The following is a 26,716-nucleotide window of genomic DNA, read 5'->3' as shown; positions in this document are numbered from 1 at the left end:
ATGAAAATGAAGGGCTTCCCGGGTGGCTCAGATGGTAAAGAATCCACCTGAAATGTGGCAGACCTGGGTTTGATCCCTGTGTTGGGAAACTTCCCTGGAAAAGTGAAGTGAAGTAGCTCAGTCGTGTCCGACTCTTTGCGACCCCATGGACTGTGTAGCCTACCAGGTTCCACCATCCATGGGATTTTCCAGGCAAGAATACTGGAGTGGGTTGCCATTTCCTTCTTCAGGAGATCTTCCCAACTCAGGGATTGAACCTGGGTCTCCCACATGGTAGGCATTGTAGGCAGACGCTTTACCGTCTGAGCCACCAGGGAAGATCCTTTCTCTGGAAAAGGGAATGGCTACTGACTCCAATATTCTGGCCTGGAGAATTCCATGGAAAGAGGAGCCTAGAGGGGTACAGTCCATGGGGTTGCAGAGTCAGACACGACTGAGTCACTTTCACTTTTTCAATGGGATGAAAGACAGAACAAAATGTGCTGAAAGTGAACTTGAAGATGAACTACAGATGACTAAGTTTAGACCATAAATTCCATGATGGTGTAAACCATTAGGTTTTGGTGTTTCTTTTCAGTGCCTGCAAATACTTTACATTTAAGTATCTCCACATCCTCACAAGTGTTTCCAGCCCTTATTGGGTAAGCTATTTACAATAAGGATATAAGTTGAAAGCATCTCTGAAAAGAAATTAGGACTATTAGAATGACCTATAAAAAGCACCTATTTTAGTTATGCTACTTTTCTTTTTTTTTTTGTAATTGTCATCCAGGTAGGAAAAAATTGGCAGTCCCCTATTTTCTTCATCTCCTTCATAATCATCAGTGCTCCATTTAAGGCAACCTAGAAAACCATGGGTGTTTCTATTCTATTACACTGGAGCACTCCAGTTTAAGAAGGAAATGGGCTATTTAAAACAATAAATTAAGAGCAATAATCTTGAATTAAAATCCCAAATCATATCAGCAAAACCAAGAAGTAAAAATGAAGGAGGAATTTATATGCTAAATTCCTCATCTAAAGTGGGAGGAGACAAGTGATCATATTTCACTTTTGACTTTCACATTTAAGAAAATATAAAATAAAATATACTTTGGGGTTGACTTTCAGGCCTCCTAACTATTGTTGCCAAATGTTTCTTGAGCTAAGGAAGGTAAGAGAAAGTAGAGCTTTGAGACCAAGGGGAAAAAACAAGCCAGGTTGAAGTTATGACATCTCCAATTTCACTGCAGAGCTGGAGTCCTAGACCTCCAATATAAGACATGGTTTTGGCTGGCCTTGTTACCTCAGTCGCTAAGACTCTTTGCGACCCCATCGACTGCAGCACACCAGGTTTCCTTCACTATCTCCTGGAGCTTGCTCAATTAAGTTGATGATGCCATCCAACCATCTCATCCTCTGTTGCCCCTCTCTCCTACTGCCATCAATCTTTCCAAGCATCCAAGTTTTTTTCAAGCTTTCCTGGCTGGCCTAGGGACAATTATTTCAAGGCCACTAAATGGAGAATAAGTCCAAAGAAAAAGAGTGAGAGAAATATCCACCCATTCAAAATGACCCTAAAAATATAAATTTCCAAAAAAAGTCCACAAAAGATATGAAAAAGTCAACAAAATCAATAATCAGAATATGAATTCACTATGGGTAGAAATAAATAACAGGAAAATCTGAAACAGATTTCAAAATGAGTATGTTTAGTGTCTTCAGAGAGAGAAATGAAGCTATAATATCTACAAATAAGAACAAAATTATGAAATGGAAAAAGAACAAGTGGATTTTTAAAAGTAAAATCATTAAGTTGAAAAATATAGTTGTCAATAAATTAAGTAACAGGATAATCTCTATAGGGCATAATTAAATGAAGAATTAATAAATTGAAATAAAGCACAGCAATATTTTCTCTAAATACACATAGAGAAATAGAGAAATTTTAGAATGAACTGTTGAAAGATAATATGTTGAGAATTCTCAACTTCTATCAAACAGTGGTGTAAGGAGAATCAGAGATACAGATGGAGAAGCAACATTCAAAAAACAAAAACAAATGTTGATAGTTTTCCAGCAATGAAGAGAGACACAAGTCCCTGGATTATAAGTATGTACCAATATTGAGCAAAGGGTTTCCCTGGTAGCTCAGCTGGCAAAGAACCTGCCTGCAATGTGGGAAACCTGGGTTCGATCTCTGGGTTGGGAACATCCCCTGGAGAAGGGAAAAGGATACCTACTCCAGTATTTTGGCCTGGAGAATTCCATGGACTCTATAGTCCATGGGGTCGCAAAGAGTTGGACACACATGAGTGACTTTCACTTCAATACTGAGTAAAACAAAGAAAATAAAACCAGTGAAACTGGAGCATCCAAAAATAAAATTTCTAAGAATATAAATGTCAAAAGTGAACCTTCACAACTCCAGAAAAAAAATGTGTGGATGAATGTCTTTCTGGCCTTGTGGCAGGGTAGGATTTCTTAAATAATACACTGAAAGCACCAGCTTTAAAAAGAAAATGTTGATAGATTCAACTACATTAAGACTGTTAAAACTTCTGCTCAGAAAAAGACACTTCAAAAAAATACTTATACAACCAACAAAACATTCCAAACAAGAATATATTTTTAAATTTCTGCACATCAATAGGAAACAAATAAACAACTCAATAAGGGGAAAATGGTTTTCTGAATTTCATCAAAGAGGAAATCATATGGCTAATAAAGAAGGGAAGAGATGTTCAACCCTTGCTGTAACCAGGGAAATGCACACTAAGACAAACTGAGATGCTGTTTTTTACTAAGCTGATTTGGAAAAACTAAAGAAATCTGATTACATTGAGTTTTTGGCAAGAGTATGTATCAATGGTATCCCCATGCGCAATTTTGAAGAGTGTGTACAGTTTTGAAGAGTATAAAAAAGTAAAGTGAAAATGTTAGTCACTCAGTTATGTCTGACTCTTTGAAACCCCATGGACTGCCAGGATCCTCTGTCCACAGGATTCTCCAGGCAAGAATATTGGAGTCGGCAGCCATTCTTTGCTCCAGGAGATTTTTCCAACCTAGGGATCAAACCTGGGTCTCCTGCATTGCAGGCAGATTCTTTACCATCTAAGCCACCAGGGAAGCCCGAATTCCAAGGCTAGAATTTATCAAACTAAAACAAGAAAGATGCTAAAGCTTTGGCTTATAGGGCTGTTTATCACAGAGTCATCTGTAACTATGAAATATTCAAAACAAGATAAATGTCCAACAATAACATATTGTTTCCTAATACATGGATATGAAAGAAAATGAACAACCATCAAAACTTATATTCTATTACAAAAAAGAAAAACTTATGTTCTATTAAGAATACTTAATTACACAGAAAATATTCAAAGTATATTAAGAGAAAGAAAGCAAATTAAAGATGGTATTGTCCCACGTGCTGTATGCTCAGTCCCTTAGTCATGTCTGACTCTTTTGTGACCCCATGGATTGTAGCCCACCAGGCTCCTCTGTCCATGGAATTTTCCAGGCAAGAATACTGGAGCAGGTTGCCATTTCCTCCTCCAGGAGATCTTTTGACCCAGGGATCAAACCTGCGTCTCCTGTATGGGCAGGCAGGTTCTTTACCACTGAACCACCAGGGAAGCCCATTGTCCCACAGTTAGGAAAAAGAGCCCCTAAGAATATATACCAATATATTAACAGATTTATACCATGAAATGAAGTTATAGGTGATTTTAGTTTTTCCTTCATGCTTTCTGCACTTTACAAATTTTCTAGAATGAACACATATTTATTTTGTAATCAGAAATATGTAATAGATGTTAGTTCTATAGATTACACTGGAGCAGTGGAAATATAAATGTATTTTTCTTTTACATACGCTTCCATCCATGTATTCACATTTAAATATATTCAGGGAAATGTAGTATCAGGAGGCATGAATAATTTATATGTAGTGAGCCTGGAGAAGTAATATAAGCATTTCACTTGGCTTCTGTTTTTACTGTCTACTCTACTAATTGGCACAGAAGTTCTACATGGGACCAACAGCCACAAACTCCAAGATATGGCTCAATTAGCCCAAACATTCATGGTCCTTTAGACTAGCTGATTTCTTGGCCTGATTTCTCTTGAACACATGCTTCATTCAGTGTTGGCACACTCAGATAGTTATTAGGACTTGCTGAAATGTATACAAACTGTGGAAAATTCTTAAAGAGATGGGAATACTAGACCATCTGACCTGCCTCTTGAGAAATCTGTATGCAGGTCAGGAAGCAACAGTTAGAACTGGACATGGAACAACAGACTGGTTCCAAACAGGAAAAGGAGTACATCAAGGCTGTATATTGTCACCCTGTTTATTTAACTTCTATGCAGAGTACATCATGAGAAACGCTGGGCTGGAAGAAGCACAAGCTGGAATCAAGATTGCTGGGAGAAATATCAATAACCTCAGATATGCAGATGACACCACCCTTATGGCAGAAAGTGAAGAGGAACTAAAGAGCCTCTTGATGAAAGTGAAATAGGAGAGTGAAAAAGTTGGCTTAAAACTCAACATTCAGAAAACTAAGTTCATGGCATCCAGTCCCATCACTTCATGGCAAATAGATAGGGAAACAGTAGAAACAGTGAGAGACTTTATTTTTCTGGGCTCCAAAATCACTGCAGATGGTGATTGCAGCCATGAAATTAAAAGATGCTTGCTCCTTGGAAGAAAAGCTATGACCAACCTACACAGCATATTAAAAAGCAGAGACATTACCAACAAAGGTCCATCTAGTCAAGGCTATGGTTTTACCAGTGCTCATGTATAGATGTGAGAGTTGGACTATAAAGAAAGCTGAGCACTGAAGAATTGATGTTTTTGAACTGTGGTGTTGGAGAAGACTCTTGAGAGTCCCTTGGACTGCAAGGAGATCCAACCAATCCATCCTAAAGGAAATCAGTCCTGAATGTTCATTGGAAGGACTGATGCTGAAGCTGAAACTCCAGTACTTTGGCCACCTGATGCAAAGAACTGACTCATTTGAAAAGACCCCGATGATGGGAAAGATTGAAAGTGGGAGGAAACAGGGATGACAATGGATGAGATGGTTGGATGGCATCACCAACTCAATGGACATGAGCTTGAGTAAACTCTGGAAGTTGGTGATGGACAGGGAGGCCTTGTGTGCTGTGGACCATGGAGTTGCAAAGGGTTGGTCACGACTGAGTGGCTGAACTGACTGATATATATAAAAGTAATGGAGGAAAAGTCATTCTCAACTACTTCATCTATTCATTTCTTCTGCTGCTGCTGCTAAGTCACTTCAGTCATGTCCGACTCTGTGGGACCCCAGAGATGGTAGCCCATCAGGCTCCCCCATCCCTGAGATTTTCCAGGCAAGAACACTGGAGTGGGTTGCCATTTCCTTCTCCAATGCATGAAAGTGAAAAGTGAAAGTGAAGTCGCTCAGTCATGTCTGACTCATAGCGACCCCATGGACTGCAGCCTACCAGGCTCCTCCGTCCATGGGATTTGCCAGGCAAGAGTACTGGAGTGGGGTGCCATTGCCTTCTCCAATTCATTCCTTCTAGTCTTCAGTTATTCATTCATCCCTGTTTTATTGTTTCATTTTATAATAATTTATTCAGCATTTATTATATGTCATATGATGGGCTTGGAACATGGAAGCATTGAAAATAAGTGAAACACAATTTCTACCCTCTTAAAGCTTTAACTCTCCTAGGTGTCATAAAACATATGAGTGACTAGCTACACCACAAGTAAGAAGGCAAGTTATATCATCAGTATGTATAACAAGATTGATACATACTCAGAGGTACAAGTCTTTCTGCCTGTGTAACTGTAGAAACAATTCTAATTGTATAAAATGCTATTTGAGTTGAGTCTTAAAGCATGGATGGGTTTCTGACCAGTAGAATGGTGAAGGACATCGCATTCCAGATGGAAGGAACGGCTCAGTAGGTGGGGCTGTCTGGTGCATGCCCAGGAGATGAATAGCAGATGTTTGGGAAAACGGGAGGGTGTGAGATCACTTTGGAAAGCTAAGCCATGGCCAGATTGTGGAGGACCTTAAATTCCAGGATAGAGTATTTGATACAGATTTGGTCTACAGTGACAAACTCTTGAAGGTTTTTGAACAAGGAAGTCATGTCATGATCAAACTGTGTTTCAGGAAGTTTACTCTGGCATCAGCAACTGGGATTTCAAACTCAACGTGCTTAAAATTGCATTAGTAATTCTTATTTTTCTTTTCTTTCTTCCTCCTTTTCCACATTCTCTTCCTTCTCCATTCCCTGTCTAACAACCACCATCTCTGTAGTAGCTAAAATTTCAAGTTAGGGGTAACCCTTGTACTTACCCACAAATAACATCCAATAAATCACCAGATTTCACACCCAGCATATATGAGACACTATGTCTGGCACTGTGCTAAGCTCTTGGCAATACAATGGTAAAGTTTATTGCCTTCTTGTAACATTAATTTTTATTGGAGTTTAGTTGCTTTACAATGTTGTATTAGTTTCTTCTGTATAGCAAAAGGAATCAGCCATACATATATTAATACATATATCCCCTCCCTTTGGGGGATATGTGTATTATATAGCAATCAGCAATCATTTTTTTTTTAATAGGGTATAGCTGCTTCACAATGGTGTGTTTATTTCTACCATACAGGAAAGTAAATCAGCTATGCTCCTGCTGCTGCTGCATCGCCTCAGTCGTGTCCAACTCTGTGCGACCCCATAGACGGCAGCCCACCAGGATCCCCTGTCCCTGGGATTCTCCAGGCAAGAACACTGGAGTGGGTTGCCATTTCCTTCTCCAATGCATGAAAGGGAAAAGTGAAAGTGAAGTCGCTCAGTCGTGTCCGACTCTTAGCGACCCCATGGACTGCAGCCTACCAGGCTCCTCCGTCCATGGGATTTTCCAGGCAAGAGTACTGGAGTGGGGTGCCATTGCCTTCTCCAATACATATACATAAATCCCCTCATTTCTGGATTTCCTTCCCATTCAGGTCACCATAGCGCATTAAGTACAGTTCCCATGCTACACTGTATTCTCTCCTTAGTTGTCTTTTTTATACACAGTATCTATAGTGCATATGTATCAGTCCCAATCTCCCAGTTCCTCCCACCCACCCCCTTCCCCCCTTGGCATCCATACATTTGTCCTCTAAGTCTGTGTCTATACTTCTGTTTTGCAAATAAAATTATCTTTAAATGGTGGGCTTCAAGTGTAGACTTAGTGATCTAAAAGTGATTGAAATGACAAGGCTAGAGTTCTGTTAGAATGAGGGCAAGATGTGAAGATGTAGATTAAAATTTCCATGTAGAAATGATAGTTTAGGTCAGGGGATTATATATGAGATTAGCCTGGAAGTGAATATACAGAAAGAAGAAAAGATGGCCAAGAACTACATTTATGTAGTGAGCAAGAGGAAGCAAAATCGTGTCTAGAGAAGTAACCGGAAAAATAAAACAAGAAATAGTTTTGCCTACAGTCAAACTGAGAGAAGAACTTCAGGAAAAGGAAAAGCAGACACAATGTGAGATACTCCCCAAAGTTCAAGGTGAACAAGGAAATAGTAAAAGTTTATTTGATGTGCAACTAGGCGGGCATTGATTGTCATGCGCTAAGAGAGCAGTTTCTCTATAGTGACAGTTGCAGAAGTCTTGTTTAAGGAGACAAAATGATGAATATGAGGAAGCAGAAGAGCCACATGTTATAAAATAGACAGCTAGTGGGAAGCTGCTGTATAGCACAGGGAGCCCAGCTTGGTCCTCTGCGATGACCTAGAGGGGTGGGGTGTGGATGGTAAGAAGGCTCAAGAGAGAGAGGATAAATGAATACATATAGCCGATTCACTCTGTTGTACAGCAGAAATGAACACAACACTGCAAAGCAATTATGCTCCAATAATAAAATAAGAAGAAGAGCCACATTGTATGTAAAGTTGGTGGTGTTCTTTCTAATATAACTTGTTAAAAAAATTGTGGCTTCCTATGAATTTGATTGGAATTCATTAAGTGCTCCCAAATTACATCTGTAATTTTTGAGAGTCCTCTCTGTATTTAGGGCCACTGTTGGGCTCCTTGGGGACAAAGCTCTTATGGTTCGTCAAAGTCCTTTGCCAAGGCCAGAGGGTCTTCAAGGCATCATTTTAAACTGTACTCTTAAAAAACTATCTTATAGCCACACCCATAGTTCGATCTTCACCCAATTTCCTACTTTAAGATTTTTTTCCTGGGAAAGACTTAGGATAAGAAATACTTTCATTTTCTAAGTTTCATTTCCAAGTTAACTTTACTTTCCACTACTGAGCCTAATTTTCCATTAGATATCCTAATTTCTCCTTGAAAGCCAAGCAGTTCTTTCCTCAGTTCATTTATCACTCCAGGTATCTTATATACAGCTAAAAATTGGCAACAATACTTTCCACATTCTGCCTGGAAATCTCCTTGTTCATAGCCATAAGTTAATTAAATATATTTCTAACTTTTAAATTGCTACGGGTATGAAGTTTGGGCTTCCTTGGTGGCCCAGATGGTAAAGAATCTGCCTGCAGTGCAGGATAGCTGGGTTTGATCCCTGGGCTGGGAAGATCTCCTAGAGGAGAGCATGGCAACCCACTCAACTATTCTTGCCTGGAGAATTCCATGGACAGAGGAGTCTGGTGGGCTACAGTCCATGGGGCCACAAAGAGTTGGACATGACTGAGAACCTAATACTTTCATGAAGTTTGCCAGTCTTTCCAACATTACCTAATGTGAATCTTTCTCCAGCCTCCAACAGAACTTTCCTGTGATGGCTCAGTCTTCATTATCTGTTCCTTCCTATATCCCTTCTGCTTGCATCTTCCATCTGATCCCCAAGCTACTGGTGCATGGTTAAGGTTTTTGTTAACCACCCCCATGTGGCAATTTTTCTTTCATTTAGCCTTTGCTGTATTACAAAACACACCAAACAGTTCATGGCTTAAAAAGATCAGTTATTCTTTCTCACAATTGCATGGTTTGTCTAAGCATCTCCTCTTTGGTCTGGGATTATTCATGAGGCTTGATTCAGCTGGAGGGTTGACTGGGCTGGAAGGTTCAAGATGTCCTCAATCACATGTGTGGAAGTTGGCTCTGCTACTTGCAAACATCACTTCTGCCACATTCTCTTGGCCCAAACAAGTCACAAGACCAGGGTTTATTCAAGGGGCTGAGAAAAAGGCTCTTTCTCTGAAAGTGAGGAATGGCAAAGTCACACTGCAAAGGGGTAGACATATTAGCATGAGAGGAAAACAGCCAACCACATTTTGAAAAACAATTTTGAATTTTGCTGAAGTCCTATTTATTTTTATCCCTGGTAAATGCTTTTTGTGTTAACTCAAAAATATTTCGCCTGTCTCAAGATCAAAGTTTTTTTTCTAGAAGTTTTATAAGTTTCATTTTTATGTTTAGGTTCTATGAACTACCTTGAATTAATTTTTGTGTACTGTGTGAAGAAGTGATTGAAGTTAGATTTTTTTCATATGGTATCCAATTGATCCAACACAGTTTGTTGAAAAGACTGTCCTTCCCTCATTCAATTAACCTGTCAACTTTGTCAGAAATCAAATTGCCTGTATGTGTGTAGACCTACTTCCTGACTCCCTATTCATTTCCACTGATCTATTTATCTGTCCTCCTGCCAATACCACACTGTCTTGATTATTGTAGTTCTATAGTAGGTCTTAAAATCAGGTACAGTAAATCTTGGAACTGTTTTTTCAAATTTGTTTTGGCATGGGGCTTCCCTGGTGGTTCAGACAATAAAGAATCTGCTTGCAATGAGGGAGACCTGGCTTCAATCCCTGGGTCGGGAAGATCCCTAGGAGAAGGGATTGTCTACCCACTCCAGTATTCTTGCCTGCAGAACTCCATGGACAGAAGAGCCTGGTGGGCTACAGTCCACAGGGCCACAAAAAGTTAGACACAACTGAGTGACTTAAAACAAACAAACAAAAAAAACTAGTAGGTTTTAGAATCAGGTAGAGTAAATCTCAGAACTTTTTTCCTCAAAGATGTTTTGACATGTTTAGATCTTTACATCTTCATATAAATTTCAGGTTCAGATTGTCTACTTCTACATAAAAATATTGTTAAGACTTCACTAGAAGTATGCTAAATCTGTACAAGCAATTTGGAAAGGTTTGAAATTGTAACAAAACTGAACCTCCCAATTTACAAATGAATCTACCCATTCAGTTAGGCTTCTTTTTATTTCTCTCTGCAAATTACTTTTTGTTGTTGTTGTTTTTGTTTTCAAAAAGGAGGTCTTGTACCGTCTTCATTAACTTTATTCCTACTTTTCTTCCATGCTATTGAAAGTGATTTTTAAAATATTTTATCTTCCAATTTTTTGTTGCTTATATATGAAAAAGACAATTTTGGTATATTGCATTTGTATCCTGAGAATGTGATAAGCTCTTTTTAACTATATTCATTTTACATAGCTTTTTAAGAATTTTCTACACAGTTTATTTTCTTCATGCTGCTACTGCTGCTAAGTTGCTTCAGTCGTGTCCGACTCTGTGCAATGCCATAGACGGTAGCTCACCAAGCTCCCCTGTCCCTGGGATTCTCCAGGCAAGAACACTGGAGTGGGTTGCCATTTCCTTCTCCAATGCATGAAAGTGAAAAGTGAAAGTGAAGTCGCTCAGTGGTGTCTGACTCTTCTCGACCCCATGGACCACAGCCTACCAGGCTCCTCCATTCATGGGAATTTCCAGGCAGGGGTACTGGAGTGGGGTGCCTTTGCCTTCTCCATTTTCTTCATTAACAAATAAATACAGTTTTATCTCTCCTGTTCTAATGCACATGCTGTTCATTTCTATTTCATTCTTCATGCATTGGCTATGACCTCCAGAACAATTTTGAAAAGAAGTACTTTTGAGCTATTTCAATTCCTGAAAGATGATGCTGTGAAAGTGCTGCACTCATATGCCAGCGAATTTGGAAAACTCAGTAGTGACCACAGGACTAGAAAAGGTCCATTTTCATTCCAATCCCAAAGAAAGGCAATGCCAAAGAATGCTCAAACTACTGCACAATTGCACTCATCTCACACGATAGTAAAGTAATGGTCAACATTCTCCAAGCAAGGCTTCAGCAATACATGAACCATGAACTTCCAGATGTTCAAGCTGGTTTTAGAAAAGGCAGAGGAACAAGAGATCAAATTGCCAACATCCACTGGATCATTGAAAAAGCAAGAGAGTTCCAGAAAAACATCTACTTCCACTTTATTGACTATGCCAAAGCCTTTGAGTGTGTGGATCACAATAAACTGTAGGAAATTCTGAAAGAGATGGGAATACCAGAACACCTGACCTGCCTCTTGAGAAACCTATATGCAGGTCAACAGTTAGAACTGGACATGGAACAACAGACTGGTTCCAAATAGGAAAAGGAGTACGTCAAGGCTGTATATTGTCACCCTGCTTATTTAACTTATATGCAGTACATCATGAGAAACACTGGGCTGGAAGAAGCACAAGCTGGAATCAAGATTGCCAGGAGAAATATCAATAACCTCAGATATGCAAATGACACCACCGTTATGGTAGAAAGTGAAGAAGAACTAAAGAGCCTCTTGATGAAAGTGAAATAGGAGAGTGAAAAAGTTGGCTTAAAGCTCAACATTCAGAAAACTAAGTTCATAGCATCTGGTCCCATCACTTCATGGGAAATAGATGGGGAAACAGTGGAAATAGTGTCAGACTTTTTTTTTTTTTGGGTTCCAAACTCACTGCAGATGGTGACTGCAGCCATGAAATTAAAAAATCCTTACTCCTTGGAAGAAAAGTTATGACCAACCTAGACAGCATATTCAAAAGCAGAGACACTACTTTGCCAACAAAGGTCCACCTAGTCAAGGCTATGGTTTTTCCAGTGGTCATGTATGGATGTGAGAGTTGGACTGTGAAGAAGGCTGAGCATCAAAGAATTCATGCTTTTGAACTGTGGGGATGGAAAAGACTCTTGAGAGTCCTTTGGACTGCAAGGTGATCCAACCAGTCCATTCTAAAGGAGATTAGTCCTGGGTGTTCTTTGGAAGGACTGATGCCAAAGCTGAAACTCAATACTTTGGCTACCTGATGCGAAGAGTTGACTCATTGGAAAAGACTCTGATGCTGGGAGGGATTGGGGGCAGGAGGAGAAGGGGACGACAGAGGATGAGATGGCTGGATGGCATCATTGACTCGATGGACATGAGTTTGGGTGAACTCCGGGAGTTGGTGATGGACAGGGAGGCCTGGCATGCTGCAGTTCATGGGGTCACAAAGAGTCGGACATGACTGAGTGACTGAACTGACTGACTGACTGAGGTCATACATCCTGGCTTTGTTCCCAATCTGAGGAGATAAAAACCTTCAGTACAACATCAAGTATGTGTTAACTATACCAATCAATCCTAAAGGAAATCAACCCTGAATACTCATTGGAAGGACTGATGCTGAAGCTGAAACTCCAATACTTTGGCCACCTGATGCGAAAAGCTGACTCATTGGAAAAGACTCTGATGCTGTGAAAGATTGAAGGCAAAAGGAGAAGTGGATAGCAGAGGATGAGATGGTTAGATAGCATCACCAGCTCAATGGATATGAATCTGAGCAAACTCCAGGAGAAAGTGAAGGACAGGAGACTGGCATGCTGCAGTCCATGGGGTCGCAAAGTTGGACACAACTTAGTGACTGAACAACAACAATAACAGGGTTTTCATAGATTTCATAGGTGCCCTTGATCCGATTGAGAACATTTATTTCCCTCTCTAGATTTCTGAGAGCGTTTATCATGGATGGGTGCATTTCTCCATGAATTTAAAGTATTACATAATTCTCTCCTATATTCTGCTAATGTGGTATATTGTATTATCAATAGAATTTTTAAATGGTTGAACCCAACTAATATTTGTGAGGTAATTCCCACTGTTTTATAATGCATATCACTTTTATATATTAATGGATTAGATTTGCTAACATTTTTTAAGGGATTTGTCCATCCACAGTCATGCCGCACATTGGTCTGCAATTTTCTTTCTTGTGCCTTGTTTGGATTTGATATTAAGACAATCCTGGACTCAATAAATAAGTTCTGTCCTCTATTTTTGGAAAGAGCTTGATATTACATTTCTCAAGTGTTTATAGAATTTTCCAGAGAAACCATCTGTCCCTGAAGCATCTTTGTAGAACATTCTGATTCTAAACAATTTATATACATATATTTTCAAATCACTTTTATTTACAATCTTAAAAGAGGATATTTGTTATAAACATCCTTGGCATCTTTTATAAACCACTATGGATATACTATTTTATCTAAATCCTTTTTTTAAAATATAAATTTATTTATTTTAATTAGAGGCTAATTACTTTATAATATTATATTGGTTTTGCCATACATCAACATGAATCCACCACGGGTGTACACATGTTCCCCATCCTGAACCCCCTTCTCACCTCCCTCCCTGTACCATCCCTCTGGGTCATCCCAGTGCACCAGCCCCAAGCGTCCTGTATTATGCATCAAACCTGGACTGGCAATTCGTTTCACATATGATTTTATACATGTTTCAATGCCATTCTCCCAAATCATCCCACCCTCGCCCTCTCCCACAGAGTCCAAAAGACTGTTCTATACATCTGTGTCTCTTTTGCTGTCTCGCATACAGGATTATCATTAACAATTTATAAATTTAAGTGATCACAATTTTTGACACATACTTACATACAGTATCCTTTTATTTTGAAATTTGAGGGTCTGTAAATCTATCCCATTTTTAAAATTCCTGGTATTTTTCTAAGGTTTCCATGATGGCTCAGTAGCAATGAATAAACATGCCAATGCAGGAGACACAGGCTTGATCCCTCCATCCCACATGTCACGGGACAATTAAGACCATGTGCCACAATTATTGAGCCTATGTTCTAGAGTCTGGGAACCATGACCACTGAAGCCCACGAGCCTTAGACCACGTGCTCCATGCAACAAGAGAAGCCACTGCAGTGAGAAGCCCACTCACTGCAGCTAGAAAGTAACCCCCACTTGCCGCAACTAGAGAAGAGCCCACAGAGCAATGAAGACCCAGCACAGTCCACATTCAATTTTTCTTTTAAAATTCCTGGTACTGTTCTCTTTTTTTCATCAGTCTAGATAAAAGCCTATCAATTTTATCAATTTATTTCTAAAAGGCAACTTTGTATTATGTATTTACTTTATTATTTTTCCCACTTTATTTATATGTTTTCATCTCAATTGCTCTTTTCTACTTATTTTGAATTTGATTTGTTCTATTTTATCCAATTACTAATGGCAGAGGATTAGGCAATTGATTTTTATCTCATTCATCTCTAATATGAGTATGTATTTAGGCTATAGGGCTTCCCTGGTGGCTCAGTGGTGAAGAATCCGCCTGCAACACAGGGAACACAGGCTCCATCCTTGGATTGGGAAGAGCCCCTGGAGAAAGAAATGGCAAGCCACTCCAGTATCTTTGCTTGGAAAATCCCATGAACAGAGGAACCTAGTGGGCTACAGCCCATGTCATGGGGTTGAAAGAGTCAGATACAACTTAGTGACTAATCCATCAGCATTCAAGCTGTATATTTCCCTTCAGAATTATTTTAGTAGCATTCCACATATTTTGATATATTTTCATTATTATTTCATTCACAATATTTTCTGATTTGTTTTAATTTTTTCTTTTAAAAACAGATTTTAAGAATTCATGAAATGAACTGTTTCATTGTTCAAATTTTGATGAATTTTCTAGATAGCTTTTTGTCATGGATTTCTAGTTTAATTATGTCATGTTCTAGAAACACTCTGCATAATTAATTCATAAAAGTGTAATAGACATTATGGCCCTGTATATGTTCTATTATTGAGAATTCCATATACACTTGAAAAAGAATGTATATTATGTGGTTACTGGATATAATAATCTATAAATTTCAATTAGACCAAGATGGCTGATATTGTTCAAATTTCCCATACCCTCACTGATATTTTTCCTACTTGTTCTAGCAATTACTGATAGATATTAAAATATTAATTTTATAATTGTAACATTTTCAATTTTTTCTCTTAGTCCTGTCAATTTTCATTTCTGTTTTAAAACTTTGTTATAAAGTGTGTACATACTAGGATTGTTATGTCATTTTTCCTCCTATGGTGAGAAGTTTTTAATTTTTATGAAGATTATAATATGACAAAATATAAAGATCAGATCAGATCAGATCAGTTACTCAGTCGTGTCCGACTCTTTGTGACCCCATGAATCGCAGCATGCCAGGCCTCCCTGTCCATCACCAACTCCCGGAGTTCACTCAGACTCATGTCCATCGAGTCAATGATGCCATCCAGCCATCTCATCCTCTGTCGTCCCCTTCTCCTCTTGCCCCCAATCCCTCCCAGCATCAGAGTCTTTTCCAATGAGTCAATTCTTCGCATGAGATGGCCAAAGTACTGGAGTTTCAGCTTTAGCATCATTCCTTACAAAGAAATCCCAGGGCTGATCTCCTTTAGAATGGACTGGTTTTGTTACCTTTCAAACATACTATAAAAGTTAACTTGATATTATATAAACAAAACTTTAAAATACCATATATAGTATAATGCAGATAAAGAGATGAATGAAAAAATGAACAGATGAATAGACACATAACATTAGTATATGTGTGTGTGTTAGTCGCTCAGTTGTGTTCCACTCTTTGCAACCCCACAGACTGGCCCCCAGTCTCTGTCTATGGGATTCTCCAGGCAAGAATACTAGAGTGGACTGCCATTCCCTTCTCCAGAGGAACTTTCCAACCCAGGGGTCAAACGCTGGTCTCCTGCATCACAGGCAGGTTCTTTACCGTTTGAGCTACAGGGAAGTCCTAAAAGGACTGGCAGCGATGGGATTCAAACCCATGCCCCAAAGGGGCAAGGAGCCTTAAACCCACTGGAGCCTTAATCCAACACCTTAGACCTCTCAGCCACACCACCACTAGCCTGGTCATCTCTTAAAGACTGATGCCTTTAGAAACAAACATTTAACATGAATAACATTAAATAGATGAGCTCTTAATTAATTTACTTCAACACATTCCATGACTAACAGAAAAAAAAATGGCTAAACTAATAAGACTGTGATATAGTGTATTAATCAATGATACAGTGTATCATTTTGTTGTTGTTCATTGTTCAGTTGCTCAGTCATGTCTGACTCTTTGTGACCCCATGGACTGCAGCAGGCCAGGCTTCCCTGTCCTTCACCATTTCCAGGAGCTTGCTCAAACTCATATCCATTGAGTTTTTGGTGATGCCATCCAACTATCTCATCCTCTGTCGTACCTTTCTCCTCCTGCCTTCTATCTTTCCCAGCATCAGGGTCTTTAGCAAAGAGTCAGCTCTTCACATCAGGTGGCCAAATCGCTGGAGCTTCAGCTTCTGCATCAGTCCTTCCAATGAATATTCAGTGTTGATTTCCTTTAGGATTGACAGTTTTGATCTCTTTGCAGTCCAAGGGACTCTCAAGAGTCTTCTCCAACATCACAGTTCGAAAGCACCAGTTCTTCGGTGTTCAACCTTCTTTATGGTCCAACTCTCATATTCATACATGACTACTGGAAAAACCATAGCTTTGACTATACAGACTTTGGTCATTAAAGTAATGTCTCTGTCTTTTAATATGCTAAGTTTGTCATAGCTTTTCTTCCAAGGATCAAGTGTCTTTTAATTTCATGGCTGCAGTCACTGTCTGCAGTGATTTCGGAGCCGAAGAAAATAAAATCTTTCACTGTTTCCATTGTTTCCCCATCTATATGTCATGAAGTGATGGGACAGAATGCCATGATCTTAGTTTTCTGAATGTTGAGTTTTAAGCCAGCTTTTTCATTCTCGTCTTTTACCTTCATCAAGAGGCTCTTTAGTTCCTCTTCACTTTCTGCTATAAGGGTGGTGTCATCTGCGTATCTATGGTTATTGATGTTTCTCCCGGAAATATTGATTCTAGCTTGTGATTTATTCAGCCGAGCATTCTGCCTGATGTATTCTGCATATAAGTAAAATAAGCAGGGTGACAATATACAGTCTTGACACACTCCTGTCCCAATTTTGAACTAGTCTGTTGTTCCATGTTCAGTTCTGTTGCTTCCTGACCTGCATACAGATATCTCAGGAGGCAGGAAAGGTGGTCTGGTGTTTCCATCTCTTTGAGAATTTTCCACAATTTGTTGTGATTCACACAGTCACTTCAGCATAGCCACTGAAGCAGAAGTAGAAGTAGATGTTCTTCTGGAATCCTCTTGCTTTTTATATGATCCAGCAGATGTTGGCAATTTGATCTCTGGTTCCTCTGCCTTTTCTAAGTCTAGCTTGTACATTTGGAAGTTCTCTGTTCACATACTGTTGAAGTCCAGCTCGGAGGATTTTGAGCATGATTTTAGCAGCATGTGAAATGATGCAATTGTGTAGTAGTTTGAACATTCTTTGGCATTGCCCTTCTTTGGGTTGGAGTGAAAACTGACCTTTTCCAGTCCTATGGCCATTGCTGAGTTTTCCAAATTTGTGGGCATATCGAGTGCAGCACTTTAACAGCATCATCTTTCAGGATTGATGGAATTCCACAATGATATAGTGTATTAATTATATACTATAATTCCAGCTCAGCTGGAATTCCACAATGATATAGTGTATTAATCATTTCAATAAACTTTGTAATAGCTTTACTAAGATATAATTTAGCTACCATATAGTTCTCACATTTAAAGTATAAAGTTTAATGGGTTTTAGTATATTCACACAGAAAAGGCAACGGAACTCCACTCCAGTACTCTTGCCTGGAAAATCCCATGGAGGGAGGAGCCTGGTAGGCTGCAGTCCATGGGTTGCTAAGAGTCGGACACGACTGAGTGACTTCACTTTCACTTTTCACTTGCATGCATTGGAGAAGGAAATGGCAACCCACTCCAGTGTTCTTGCCTGGAGAATCCCAGGGACGGCGGAGCCTGGTGGGCTGCCGTGTATGGGGTCGCACAGAGTCGGACACGACTGAAGTGACTTAGCAGCAGCAGTATATTCACAAAGTTGTGCTAGGATTGTGTCTTTTTTTTCTTTATAAAATTACCCTCTCTTGTCTCTGGTAATACTCCTTGTCTTTAAGTCTTTTATTTGATATTCATATAGCCAAACCAACTTTCTTATCCTTAGTATTTGCATGGTGTATCTTTTATCAACCTTTACTTTTAGCTTCTGTGTCTTTATATTTAAAGTGTCTCTTATGTAAACAATACAGTTGGGCCTTATTTCTTTAACAAATCTGAAAATATTTTATTTAATGCATTTATCAATATGGCTAGGCTTAATTCTATAATTATTCTAATTGGTTTTATTTGTCATTTCTCTTCTTTGTGCCTTTTCTCATCCTTTCCTATCTTCTGGGCTAACCAACTGTATTTTGGTATTCTGTTCCATCACTTCTACTGGCTTTTCAGCTATCCTCCTTTGTATTTTTTATAGCTGTTGTTTTAGAGATTACATTACTCATCCTTAATTTGTCACAGTCCATTTTAAATTAATGACATTCTACTTCCCTTGTAATACAAGAATTTTACACCAGTCCTTTTCTGGCAGCTTGCTTCCCCACCCACTCTACCTCCATCCCCAGCAAATGAACCCAAATACAGAGCATCTTTCCTCCGTGATCATCTTGGAGGAGCTCACACCTCAAGAATTTAGTTCTTTTAGATTTCCTTGTGTCCATAGCTTTTTAATGACATTAAATAAGACTATACTTTTTGTATTATCTTGTGATTTCCTGTTGTTTTAGCAGGTCTTTCAGTGTGTATCAACATGCTAACCAGAAGCAGAACTCTGCATATTATTTTTAATATTGTTATTTGTAGCTGTGCAGTTTATGCTTTTATGGCTGGGTTTTTTTTTTTTTTTTTCCAAATTGGTAAAGTCCTGCAGAAACAAATTCTGTGAGAAGAATAAAATGTCAGTCTAGATAATATCATGCCTGATATACATTTTTTTTTCAATATTCCTTCCTGAAGCACAGTGAAAAAAAAATTTTTTTTTTCCAAGGAATTTCAGTTGCTTAGAAATAACAATATAAAACCAGTTCTTGAGGCAGTGCCCCAAAAGAAGTAACTCCTAAAAAGTGCTGAGCAAAGCAGCACCAGGGAAGGGAGCCCTGGGCTTCTCAGGGAAAAGTACACCAAGGAACCAAGTCAATAGGTATGTGTAAGTACTCTTGTATTTGCTTTTCAAAAAGCTTTATGGCACAGTCAACTTTTACAAAAAGAACGCAACTCTGAAGGAAGCAGTGAGAATTGATGGGCATGAGGGACTTCCCTGGTGGTCCAATGGTTAAGAATCTGCCTTCCAAAAAAGGGGAAACAGGTTCTATGCCTGGCTGGGGAACTAAGTTCCCACGTAGTTCAGAGCAACTAAGCCCGTGCACCACAACTAGCGAGTCTGTATGCTGCAAAGAAAGATCTCCCATGAGGCAACTAAGACGCAACGCAGCCAAAGAAATAAATGATTCTTTAAAAAGAACTGATAGGTGTGAAATGACCCTGGAGGTAATGAATTGAGAGGTGAGAGTATTTCCCTATTCTAATTTAAAGGTGGGTAGTGTCCAGCGTTCTTGCCTGGAGAATCCCAGGGACAGGGAAGCCTGGTGGGCCACAGTCTATGGGCTCGCACAGAGTCGGACACGACTGAAGTGACTTAGCAGCAGCAGTGTCCTGTCTCAGGCAGAAACCTGAGAGTGTTCCTGCAGGCTGTCTTACTGCAATGATTACCAAAATAAATTAACAGGATGAATACAGATGGGAAAGCAGAGCTGTGTAGGTAAAAGGAGTGAGGGCTGAGATCAGAAAGAGTTAATCAGCATACGAAGCCAAGTTCAAACTGGAGCAACAAGGAGAAGCAGATTTTAGGATCCAATTCGAGATCTGAACCACTAGAAAAGGACAAAGAAGCCAACACTTACACTAGGCTGTTGTCCAGCTCTCCCTCTGCTTTAGCTGGCCGTACACCTAGAACTTCCTAGACTCAGTATCTCACCCTGTGAACTAAACAGTTAGCACTTAATTTATCCACCATCTTGATGAACAGTTTATGTGGATGGAGCTGGAACAGAGATTGAGAGAGAGAATAATATTTATTGAACAACCAAACCCTATTACGCACTGAAAGGGCAATTCCTATTTGAAAATTACCCCCATGGCTTAGTTATTTTGGTTTATCTTTCTTTTGCACTCCTGTAGCCTGGCAAAAAGAGTAGAAGAAATGAAGGCAATTACAGGTGCTTTATAAATACTGGAGCATAACAAAGGCAGCTGGTGGGAGGTGGGAGTGGGTAAAGACATGTTTTCAAGACATCAGTTATTTATACAGTTTTTGAAATTTAAGATTTGGCCTTTTCCAGGTTCATCAGTCAGCCTAATTAGGAGCAAAGAGATTTTGAGTTTCCAAATTCTCCTTGAGAGCCCTTCCCAGAGCCCTTGGTGGGCATTCTTTGTCTACTGAGCTTTCCTGCTGTATCCGTCACTCCTTGCTTGGTGGAATTCGAAGTGGTAACATAAAACCCAGGGAAAGGAACCAGTTTTTAATACCCAAACCACCAAGTCTGAATCTGTGTTTGTAGGCCTCCAAGGCTTCATAAAGTGAGAGGATAACGTCAGCTTAGGACTTACCTCAAACCACGAGACATTTAAATTCTGATTTATGATGTAGGCTGGATCAGCACAAGCTATCAAGAAGTCTCATGTTCCATCCCTGTTTTTATAAATGTAAAGTTAAAGTCAAAGGACTGAACCTGCCTGGTTAATGGAACAGATTGTGGAGCTGGCAGAAGTAGTTGGAGGTCAAAGGAACAGACCAGCACAACTTATGTTTCCTTCTCAGATTTGCCCACAACTGCAAAATGATCACACTTCCCAGGCGGCACAGTGGTAAAGAATTCGTCTGCTAATGCAGGAGATGCAGGTCTGATCCCTGAGTCAGGAAGATCTTCTGGAGGAAGAAATGGCTACCCACTCCAGTATTCTTGCCTGGGAAATCCCATGGACAGAAGAGCCTGGCGGGCTGCAGTCCATAGGGTCACAAAGAGTAGGACACAACTCAGGACACTCACACATACACATAAAATGACCACAATCAGATTCCTCTTACTCTCTTAGAGTCCCTACCTCCAGCCCCAGTCAGGAGGAGACTCTGCCTTGGACCCTGCACTCAGAGGGCCATGTTCTGACCCTACCGCTAAGGGGGAGGACATAGGGTCAAGGGGAATATGCCCACCTGGAACCCATGCCTGCCCTCTAGACATTTCTCCATGGAACCCTGGAATTCCTGGCACAAATGCCCCTGAGACCACTTTCAGGTCTTACACAGTCTTCTTCCAAGACTCTCCTCCCAAATGTTGACTGAACCACAAATATGGTTACCAATTTCCCAACCACTGAGCAAAGGATGCCTGTAATCAGAATATGTGACTGGAGCTTGGTCATGGGTTGTGTCTATGTAATAATATGTGTGCCAGTTGAATGTCTCAAAGATGAGATAGATCTGGTTAAAGATAAGAAGATGACAGGGGGCTTCCCAGGTGACTCAGTGGTAAAGAATTTGCCTGCAATTCAGGAGACCTGTGTTCAATCCCTGGGTCGGGAAGATCCGCTGGAGGAGGGCATGGCAACCCAATCCAGTATTCTTGCCTGGAAAATCCCAAGGACAGAGGAGACTGGTAGACTACAGTTCATGGGGTCACAAAGAGTTGGACGTGACTGAATGACTGAGCATACACGCACGCAAGAAGATGAGAGACAAGCTGAAGACTGGCTCCTTCTGGCTGCTAAGGAATCCCAGACTTTAAATACAGTCTAGCTGTCCAGGCCCTGATAAAAATGTACTTGTTAAAGTAGGAAGCTAGAGCATATTTTATTCAACATTTTTAAAGGCTGAGTTATAAATTTTAAATATTTAGACATATGTATGTGGGCCACCATTTATATTCTTGTCTTGGGCCCCACAAATACTAAAGGAGAGCTTATTTCCACAACTTTTCCTTTTCCTGGGTCATAAACATACTGGCTATAACTAACAATGGGTGTTTAAAGGTCCTTAGAAACCTCAAGAATATCAAACTATTTTTATTTCTCTCCGTTCAAGTTTCAAGTCATTGTGGAGAGCAGTCTAGAATTTGTTCAGGTTAATAGCAAAGTCATTCATTACAAAGAGTTACAAAATGTATGGCAAACTGTAAAATCTCCAAAGTACAGGTATATTTTCAGAAAACTAGTACAATTCTAGCCGCTATTAATTTTTCAAATCCATATAACATACTATGCTTCTATGTCCATACTGCCAGATGATCACAAGTATTTTTTAAAATATTTTATGTATCTATTTGGCTGTACCAGGTCTTAGCTGCAGCATGGGATCTTCGATCTTCATTGCAGCATGCAAGAACTTTAGTTGCGGCATGTGAACTCAGTTTGAAGCAAATGGGATCTAGTTCCCTGAACAGAGACCATTCTCAGGGCCCCTGCATTGGGTGTGCACAGTCTTAGCCATTGGATCACCAGGGAAGTCTCAATCATGAGTAATTTTTTTAATTTATAAAATAAAAATCAGTTGATCTTCCATAATGGGGCATGGTATGTTTATGCTATGGATGTTCATAACTAACTATCAGTTCAGTCGTCAGTCGTGTCCGACTCTTTGCAACCCCATGGACTGCAGCATGCCAGTCTTCCCTGTCCATGACCAACTCCTGGAGTCTACTCAAACTCATGTCAATTGATTCGGTGATGCCATCCAACCATCTCATCCTCTTTTGTCCCCTTCTCCTCCTGCCCTCAATCTTTCCCAGCATCAGGGTCCTTTCCAACGAGTCAGCTCTATCACACCAGGTGGCCAAAGTATTGGAGTTTCAGTTTTACATCAGTCCTTCCAATGAATATTTAGGACTGATCTTCTTTATATGGACTGGTTGGATCTCCTTGCAGTCCAAGGGACTCTCAAGGGTCTTCTCCAACACCACAGTTCAAAAGCACCAATTCTTCGGTGCTCAGTTTTCTTTACAGTCCAACTCTCACATCCATACATGACTACTGGAAAAACCATAGCTTTGACTATATGGACCTTTGACAAAGTAATGTCTCTGCTTTTTAATATGCTGTCTAGGTTGGTCATAACTTTCCTTCCAAGGAGTAAGGGTCTTTTAATTTCATGGCTGCAGTCACCATCTGCAGTGATTTTGGAGACCCCAAAAATAAAGTCAGCCGCTGTTTCCACTGTTTCCCCATCTATTTCCCATGAAGTGATGGGACCGGATGCCATGATCTTCGTTTTCTGAATGTTGAGCTTTAAGCCAACTTTTTCACTATCCTCTTTCACTTTCATCAAGAGTCTCTTTAGTTCTTCTTCACTTTCTGCCATAAGGGTGGTTTCATCTGCATATCTGAGGTTATTGATATTTCTCCCAGCAATCTTGATTCCAGACTGTGTTTCATCCAGCCCAGTGTTTCTCACAATGTACTCTGTATATAAGTTAAATAAACAGGGTGACAATAAGCAGCCTTGATGTACTCCTTTCCCTATTTGGAACCAGTCTGTTGTTCCATGTCCAGTTCTAACTATTGCTTCCTGACCTGCATACCAATTTCTCAAAAGGCAGGTCAGGTGGTCTGGTATTCCCATCTCTTGAAGAATTTTCCACAGTTTATTGTGATCCACACAGTCAAAGGCTTTGGCATAGTCAATAAGGCAGAAATAGATGCTTTTCTGGAACTCTCTTGCTCTTTCAATGATCCAGTGGATGTTGGCAATTTGATCTCTGGTTCCTCTGCCTTTTCTAAATCCAGCTTGAACATCTGGAAATTCATAGTTCATGTATTGCTGAAGCCTTCCTTGGAGAATTTTGAGTATTACTTTACTAGCGTGTGAGATGAGTGCAATTGTGCAGGAGTTTGAGCATTCTTTGGCATTGTCTTTCTTTGGGATTGGAATAAACACTGACCTTTTCCAGCCCTGTGGCCACTGCTGAGTTTTCCAAATTTGCTGGCATATTGAGTGCAGCACTTTCACAGCATTATCTTTTAGGATTTAAAATAGCTCAAGTGGAATTCCCTCACCTCACTAGCTTTGTTCATAGTGATGCTTCCTAAGGCCCACTTGACTTCACATTCCAGGATGTCTGGCTCTAGTTAAGTGTGAGTGATCACACCGTCGTGATTATCTGGGTTATGAAGATCTTTTTTTGTACAGATTTTCTGTGTATTCTTTCCACCTCTTCTTACTATCTTCTGCTTCTGTTAGGTCCATACCATTTCTGTCCTTTATTGAGCCCATCTTTGCATGAAATATTCCCTTGGTAGCTCTAATTTTCTTGAAGAGATTGCTAGTCTTTCCCATTCTATTCTTTTCCTCTATTTCTTTGCACTGATCATTGAGGAAGGCTTTCTTATCTCTCCTTGTTATTCTTTGGAACTTATAACTAACTACAAGATAATGTAATAAAAACTGTCATAGAAATGTGCCTGTGAAGCTGTACAATAGGGCCATTAAAGTACTCAGTTAAAAAGAGCCAAGAAGAAGAGGCTCACTACACGTCAGGACTGGACAACCTGGGGACCAGCACAATGAGTGAATATAGACCCAGGCACGTCACCATGGGTTTCAGAACACCAGGGGAAAGCGAGGCTTAAAAAGCTTCTCAGAAGAAAACACTGCAATATTGTAAAGTAATTAGCCTCCAATTAAAGTAAGTAAATTAATTTAAACAAAGAAAAACGTAGCAGATAAACAAAACAATGGTTAAATCTCAGAAAAATACATACTTGTGTGAGGAAAGAAGAAAATTACAGTACTCTATGTGACTCTGCCATGAATAGGATTTACAGACTCACATTAATTTAAAGACTGGTGATAGACCTAACCAAAATTATATGTTTGTTTTGGGAGAATGGAAATATTAATATTGTGCATGTATATGCTGGTAGAAGAGTGACAGGGCTGAAAATCTACATCTTCCATAAGCGGCAGATTATTCTAATGTGTAGGCTTTCCCTGGTGGCTCAGTCAGTAAAGAATCCGCCTGCAATGCAGGAGACCTGGGTTCAATCCCTGGGTTGGGAAGATCCTCTGGAGGAGGGCATGGCAACCCACTCCAGTATTCTTGCCTGAAGAATCCCCATGGACAAAGGAGCCTGATGGGCTGCAATCCATGGGGTCACAAAGAGTCGGACATGACTGAGTGACTAAGCACACTTTATGTGTAAAACGGAAAAATCAAAAATGGTACTATGCACAGATTACTTAGATACATGGTGGTAAATATTTTTTAAGACTATTTTTAATGTGGATCATTTGTAGTCTTTATTGAATTCGTTACAATATAGTTTCTGTTCTAATTTTCACTTTTTTTGGCTGCAAGGCACATGGCATCTTAGCTTCATGACCAGGCACTGACCCACAGCCCCTGCACTGGAAGGTGAAGTTCATCACAAGATTCCCAGGGAGGTAAATACTCTAAAAAAAAAAACAAACGCAAAACTTAGAGTTGAAAGTGGTCACCTCTGGGAAACAGGGTATCAGCGACGGTATAGAGAAGGGGCATGAACCTATGTGTTACATAATACATTCTGTAGAGATGGTTGATACTTTAAACTATGAATATACATAACTTTGATTAAAACTACATCTTTTAAAAAATCTGGATTTTAAAAGCTCTCGGTTGGAGGAAAAAATTAGTGAGAGGGCTTCGCCTGATGACAGTCAAAATATTTAAGTGCATACATGGATTCTTAGTGTAAAAAGTTTACTTTCACATACACAATCTGACAAAATTCTACCAACTTTTCCCTGTGATAGGTTATCATCACCCTCATTTTATAGATTAAGAAATTCAAGTTTAGGGATGTGAAATGCTTTGTCAAAGTTCACACTCAGGACTTCCCTAGGGGTCCAGTGACTAAGACTCCGCACTCCCAATGCAGAGGGTCCGGGTTCCATCCCCGGTCAGATCCCACGTGCCACAGCTAAGAGTTGACATGCCACAGCTGAAGATCCCACAGGCTGCAACTAAAGGTCCGGCATGCTCTGCACGTCAGAATGGAGACTGAAGATCCCACAGGGGCAACTATGACCTGGCACAGCCAAATAAATAAATTTAAAAAAAAAAACAATCAAGTTCACATACAAGGATGTGGCCACAGTGCGATGGGACCACAGGTCTTCTGACTCAGGTCCTTCCTTTGTACCATGGCTGCCTTCTAAAGCAGTTCTCTTGAGCCTAGGGTATTTTGTAAATACAAGGCTCCCTTATTCTTAGGGTATTAGTGGAAATGGAGGTATTTGGCTTTACAGAAGGGAAGGACTTTGCAGATAATCTAGCTCAACCCTCTCATTGTACATCTAAGTAATGTGAAACTCAGAAAAGACTTTTCAGGCCACCAAAATATTAAGTGGACAGGAGAAGAATTTCATCAATAGAAAGCTTAGCTTAAACTTTCTTCGGCTGCTGACGTTCAGAAGTCTTTGTATCATTCTGACAAGGAAGGATCTATTTTATCTTGAAAAGTGAAAGTGTTAGTCACTCAGTCATGTCTGACTTTTTGCAACCCCATGGACTGTAGTCTACCAGGCTCCTCTGTCTATGGAGTTCTCCAGGCAAGAATACTGGAATGGGTTCTAAGCCCTCCTC

This window comes from Bos indicus x Bos taurus, chromosome 8 (genome assembly GCF_003369695.1).
Source record: "Bos indicus x Bos taurus breed Angus x Brahman F1 hybrid chromosome 8, Bos_hybrid_MaternalHap_v2.0, whole genome shotgun sequence".
NCBI classification, from domain to species: Eukaryota; Metazoa; Chordata; class Mammalia; order Artiodactyla; family Bovidae; genus Bos; species Bos indicus x Bos taurus.
Note: the sequence above shows the minus strand (reverse complement) of the source record.